We start from the raw sequence: 6,526 nt of genomic DNA on the forward strand, positions 1-6,526 counted from the left end.
ATATTTTGTTCAGGAAACTGTCTGAAACTAGCTTAGGGGCCAGTTCTTGCCTGTCATCATGTTCTTGTCTTCAAGAAAATGCATCTGTTTTTTTTCTAAAATCTGTTTTGATCCTAAAATTGAAAACAAACAAAAATTATGTGTTGCAACAAGTTTAGTGATATCAAGCAAATATTGAGCTGAAATGCTCCCAACTTTCAAGGACTAGATTTAAGATATTTATGTGGCAGGTTAAAGATAAATGTTATGTTGAAGAAACTGAGGTCAATCACACAAAAAATTTTGAAGGGCCGGAAAATGTTTCCATATATATATATATATCTTCTTTAGAAGAAAACAGACAATACTATTTTCAATAATTTGAGAACTAGAGAAACAAGAAAACTCTAATCTGGATGGTCTCATGAGGTGTAGACACCTGAGGTTCTATTGAACTCAACTTCACCTTATGAATCACTGTTTATTCATACCATGCCTGCCTCAACTGACGAGTAGCTGCAGTGTTATCAAAACCTAAGTGATATTTCCTATAAAATATCTCTTTATCAAGCATATCTAGTCTTTGGTATGGTTGCTTCCTAGGTTGTGTAGCACCCAAGAATTAAGCTTATACACTTCTGAGCTTTTGTCCATCCTCTCTCCTGCTTGCTTGCCTCCCCGCTTCCCTCTGAATTAAATGCCTTCTTTGGCCAAATAGTTTCAATTAAAGGCATAAAGAAGAAATATGAATTATAGAGAAAAAATATTTAATTAGAATAGTGCCTGATTTTAGACATGTCATCCATGAAAGTTATTTTCACAACCGAAGGTCATCAAACAATGAGATGGGTCTGAAGACTCTTGAAGCACTTTGTTTGGAAGTACTGCAGCACAGACCCTTGTAAGAGCTACACAAATGCTTCCTGACTTACCCTGCTACTCAACTGAGCACAACAGAAACCCTTCTCCCAGTGCCATTCAATCTGATTACCAGATTTTTTTGCAGGTGTTCAGGTGGGGGAACGGAGCCCAGGGACCTGAGGGTTTGAAACCCACTGTGGGTTCTTGGTTTCACGCAGGAAAGAATTCAAATACAAGCCAGCATAGAGTTTAAAGTGAAAGTGAGCTTATTAGTGAAGCAGTGAGACAGACAATGGGCTACTCCACAGGCAGAGATGCCCCCTTTTAGTGGAATTTGCTTCCTTAATTGAGGCTCATTTAATCCTGGGGTAGGGTATTAAATAAGATAGAGGAATAGTAAGGATTTCCCCCCAAATGGGTGGAGATTTCTCAGAGCTCCCTTGGCCATCTTGTGTCCTTATATGGGCTTTCCGTTTCCAATCACGGCAGCATGATTTATCATGCTAATATATTACAATGAGCATATAATAAGGCTAGGGGTTACCTTGAGGTTAATCACCCCAAAACAGAACCCACATTTGTGACATCTTGATATGCAACAGAGGTGGCATTATAGATCAGCAGGAAAATGACCACTAACAATTTGTTATCATCTTGGAGGAAAATTGAATTAGATTCTTACCTCATACCATCCACATAAAACAATTTTGGCTTATTTCTGAAGACCAAAACTATAAAGCTTTTAGTATAAAATATAGAAGACTCTTTAAACCTTATGATGGGAAATATTTCTTAAACAAGCAGTATAAGAAACAAAATGTACAAGAAAAGATTAATAAAACTGACTCATCAAATTAAGTACTTCTTTTTCATGTAAATTTACCAAAGAGAAAGTGAAAAGACAAGGCATTAATTGGAAGCTGTTTTAATAATATATAACTGGCCAAGGATTAATAGCTGTGTCATGGGCACAAATAGGGAAAATGAAGGCAACTAGCTTCCAGAATATTATTTTAGGAGCTCTCGAAGCCCAGGCACCCTTACTATGGGGCATCCTCTAGCACAGCGGTTCTCAACCTGTGGGTCGCGACCCCTTTGGCGGTCGTACGACCCTTTCACAGGGGTCGTCTAAGACCATCCTGCATATCAGATATTTACATTACGATTCATAACAGTAGCAACATTACAGTTATGAAGTAGCAAGGAAAATAACTTTATGGTTGGGTCACAACATGAGGAACTGTATTTAAAGGGCCAGAAGGTTGAGAACCACTGCTCTAGCACATTACATTAGATATCTAAAAACGCATCCATAATCTACAGCAAACGTATTTTTTCTGTAAAAGAATTGCAATAATTTATATGTAATTTTTGAAATTATTGGTCTATAATTAATTTATTTGATTCAGGATGGTAATGTATCTTCATCACAGACTCAGGCAATTCAGATCAAGTCTATAAAGCCAGTGATATGTTTTTCCTAAGAAGACAGAAAGGCCCCAAAGCTAGCAAGGTTATTTGCCTGACTCCCACAGGTTTCTGCTGCCCCTTGTGTTGGCCAAGTTAGCCCCACCAGTTCTGCAGGTACCATAAACCATGTGGTTTTGACTGTTGACGTGCGCACTCACTATTTTTGACTTGGCCTGCCAGTGGGCAGGACCCACCAACTGCTCACACACCAGCTAAACACAGCAGCTGCCTCTCAGAAGTGCCAAATGTGGTATTTCACTGCTTTAAATAATCAGATACTTGTGAGTCACGAATGGTGCTTGGGACGCCAGCCTGTTGGGTGTTTGTTGGGGCTGAGGATTACGAGGGAGAGAGCAGAACGTGATAGGTAAGAGTTAACATCGGGAATTTTTCACTTCCTTATGTGTGGACTTGAGGTAGGGGGAGGGAAGGGTTCCAAGTCACATTATTACTATGTTTTTGTATTAGCCACAATTCTTAGAGACTGGTTAAAATTCACCAGATATTTAGGCAGAGACCAGTTGGTCATTTGTTGGGGGTTCTAGAGCACGATACCCACTGAATGAAAGGTTTGACCAGGATGACCTCCCAACTATAAATTCCCCTCGTTCTAAAAAAAAATTTAATTGTGGAAATGGGGTGGTGAAAGGTAGGGTGATTTTTCATATAGAAAAAAAAAAAGAAGTTCTTTCAGATTAAAAACAGCTATTGCCTCTGAAAAGGGATAGAAATACATTTAATGCTGTACTGGGAGCTATAAAATACCAACTCCAATCTGTGCTCTCAGAGCTCACCAAGCTGACCTTGCAAGTAATGTCTCGTATCTATGCAGCATCAAAAACATCTGGTCATCTCAGTGGGAAGATTAATCAACTGATTATTGTGGGGGATGGGCCTCTTATTTTCAGAGGATTGCACCGGCATCTGTGATGCATGAAATGCCCAGTGTGCCATTTTCATTAGCAAGATGAAAAATGCTTGGATTGCCCCACCAGGAACCAGGTTGAAACTTGGCAAGTTATAGTCATATTTTAGCTTTACAGTTTTTATAAAATAAAAGATATTTGAAGTGTATTTTGAGCTAACATCAATAACCGAGGAGATGGCAGAGCTTGTGCAATTCCAGATAAATAAGAACTGTATATTGCCCTTAAAAAAAGATTGCTTTTCCTCCTCATGTGGTCCTGTTCATTATTCTTGAGCATCTCTTATTCCTCTTGGGAGCAGAGCATAGTAAGGCCCAGTGGGAGTGCACAGCTTTCTCTTCCCCGTAGCTTGAGGATAATTGCAGGGATGCAAACTGGGGGCCTGTGGACATGTTTTGATTGGCCTATATAGAATTTAAAGAATTAAATAAAAACGGTTGCTAATACAGTAGTCTGATTTTTCACACAAAATTTTGTTTACTTTTTCTGAAAAAAAAAAATCAAATAGTATGACAATACTAGTCCCAAATTCCTTAGTGCAACCATTGACTGCTGAGTTGGAGTATCGACTGCTGTCTTTAGGTGGATCTTAGCCAGCACTACCTATTGTTTGGTTGGCTTCAGTCACTGAAATAAGATATTTGAGTGACTGATTATGGCATAGTACCTCCACCTACCAGAACGATTCTCTCCATCCAGTGGAGCTCTACTCACAGCCATTTTCTCATAGTGTCTGCCTTCTACTCCCCGCCCAACTCTTATTTTTTTTAATTTTACATGTTGTAAAGCTCAGAAAGGGTCTAGACCACAGTTGCTTTCTTAATAGCTTCTCAGGTCCTTTTCTGGGCTCCTGGGTAGCAGTAGTTTCTGTTAACCAAGAGTCTCTGTTCTGTCGAACCTGTGTTTGGTAAACAGTAGCTCTGATCTTCATACCAGCTGTCATCACTGGCTGTGGTTGGTATTTTCCTAATCTATCACTGGGAATGCAGCTCCCTAAGTACATATGAGGCTCATTTTTTGCTTCGTTGGTCAGAATCAAAACATTTGACTAGTCCTTCCTCTTTCCTCCAGGGCTTCCCAGATAGTGGCTTTCTGTGGAATCCTCCAGAGTTAGTTCCTCTATGCCAGACGGTTTTCTGGGGATACTTTTAAAAAAGAAGTTATTCGTGCTCACTTCGGCAGCACATATACTAAAATTGGAATGATACAGAGAAGATTAGCATGGCCCTGCGCAAGGATGACACACAAATTCATGAAACATTCCATATTTTTAGAAAACAAAGAACAACAAACAAACAAAAAAGGAAGTTATTCAAGGTCTTGATGATTAGACAATCCCAGTTCCCTTTCCCTCTTGAATTTCTTCTCTTGACTCAGAATCAACTAACTTGATCCCTGTTGGTGACTTCTCAAGGAGAAGAGTGTAGGACACATTACTATTTTACAAGAACGTCAAACTTCAGGTTTCTAAGGAACTGGCAATAGTTTCAAAGTTTTCTACACTTGTACTATGTGCAAAGGGTATACATAAAATAGAAAAAGGCATCCTTAGAATCTAAAGTAAATACTTAAGTTGTACTTCAGTAACTACTTAAGTCAAAGCTATCTATGTGGATACAAATTCATGTGTAGGACGCCTTCAATCAAAGCTTTAATTTACTTAGTCAATTTGACAGAACCAACTAATACCCATGTCACAGGTATGAGAACCCAATGCTGCTTTCACAGTGGAGATTATATTCAAATATGAAATAGTTTTTATTTCCATTTTTAATTCAGCTTTTTGCTGTCTATAAGTTTTAGATTTGAAAAACTCTATATTCTAGATGACAGAATAATGTTACTGAATGGTCAAGTCGGGAATTACTATCAGTATTATGATATGTCACAGGCTGTCAACTAGGACTCAAATAAATGGAGATAATACATTAAATAAGTAGAAAGATTTTTACCTCAGAAGTTTCACTTCTATAAATTTATATTAAGATATTTAAAGTTTGTTTACAGATTTTGCTAAAGGATTATTGCAAGGGCATTTCTTTTGTAATGGCAAGATATTGAAAATAAATTAAATGCTTGAAAATATGGTGTTAGCTAATTCAGTTATATTACATCAATGTAATTTACCAATTAAACTGATGTTTTAACCAAAATACTTGGAAACATTGAAGATATTGATTTATAGGGTTCTGGTTGAATATAAAAATAGTCTGCTTAAACAATAGAATATTATATAGCCATAAAAAGAAATGAGTACTTTATCAGCTTTAGAAAAGTATATTTAATATGCAGCCACTTATATATCTGTGTACACATGTATGTACATATAATAAAATAGTATAAAATAGGAACACATATAAAAGCAAGATAATTTTGACTATTGAAACTGATAAATGAGTTACATTTTTAAATTGAATAAAAAAGACACTAGAGTAACCACTAAAAATTAAAAATTGAAACGAGTGAACTTCATTGTATATCAGTTTGAAGGTATTTACCTCAGAAAGAATGAATTATTTCAAGTGGCGTTAGAAACAGTCATTTGACTACATGTATTTCGTATAATACATTTTAAGGACAAATAGAATTGAAAACACATTTTCAAGTTTATTCAGTTCTCTGATTGTTACTGATAAAATTGGTATTATTATTTTAAAATTGTTTTACATCTATTGTAGAATAATGTGACTGTGTAGTATTTTAATGTTGTTAGCAACCACACTTTTCAATGTTGTAGGAAAGAGAAACACACTCTCCAAGGCAGAGGAAATCCCAGCAGCTTCATTTCCTCTGAACATCCGGGTCTCACTCAAGCAGCTTCTCTCTCTCCCATGTACACATATTTGACCTGCCAGGTTGACCTTGGTTCCCAAATTGCTGCTCTTGGTTTTCTCCTCATTTGTTTTCTGTAAAAAAGCTGGAGCTTTCCGAGCTTGTAAATGTGGCTGCTTCGTGCCCAGCCTCACCTCAAGCACAACAATTCTCCAAATTGTAGGCCCTCCCTTCTTCCCTCTGTCTTCCCATTACCATGGCTCTCGGGGCCTAGAGCATCTTCTACAACTAGTTTCAAATCAAGGAGCAGATGAGGCATAAATGGGATTAAAAACATATGCCTCACAACATTTTAGATCCAATGTTAAAATCATTGGTTAAGCCTGTTCTGGTTCCATCAATTGCTTTTCCTTTCAACAAACCCAGTAAAACATTGTAGAATTAGAAAATAGACAAATTACAGAAAAATCCTTTTCAAGAAGGGCCTAATGTTTCTGAAATAAATTCATTCAGTATGT

General features: G+C 37.2%; 1 non-coding gene across 1 annotated transcript; it reads left to right on the plus strand.

The window, feature by feature from the left end:
• Positions 1 to 4,402: 4,402 nt before the first annotated feature.
• Positions 4,403 to 4,508, plus strand: LOC132211659 (U6 spliceosomal RNA). Its single transcript, XR_009447544.1, has one exon. It is a non-coding gene; the product is annotated as a U6 spliceosomal RNA (small nuclear RNA).
• The last annotated feature ends 2,018 nt before the right edge of the window (positions 4,509 to 6,526 follow it).

The sequence above is a fragment of the Myotis daubentonii genome, chromosome 10 (genome assembly GCF_963259705.1).
Source record: "Myotis daubentonii chromosome 10, mMyoDau2.1, whole genome shotgun sequence".
In the NCBI taxonomy this organism is placed as follows: Eukaryota; Metazoa; Chordata; class Mammalia; order Chiroptera; family Vespertilionidae; genus Myotis; species Myotis daubentonii.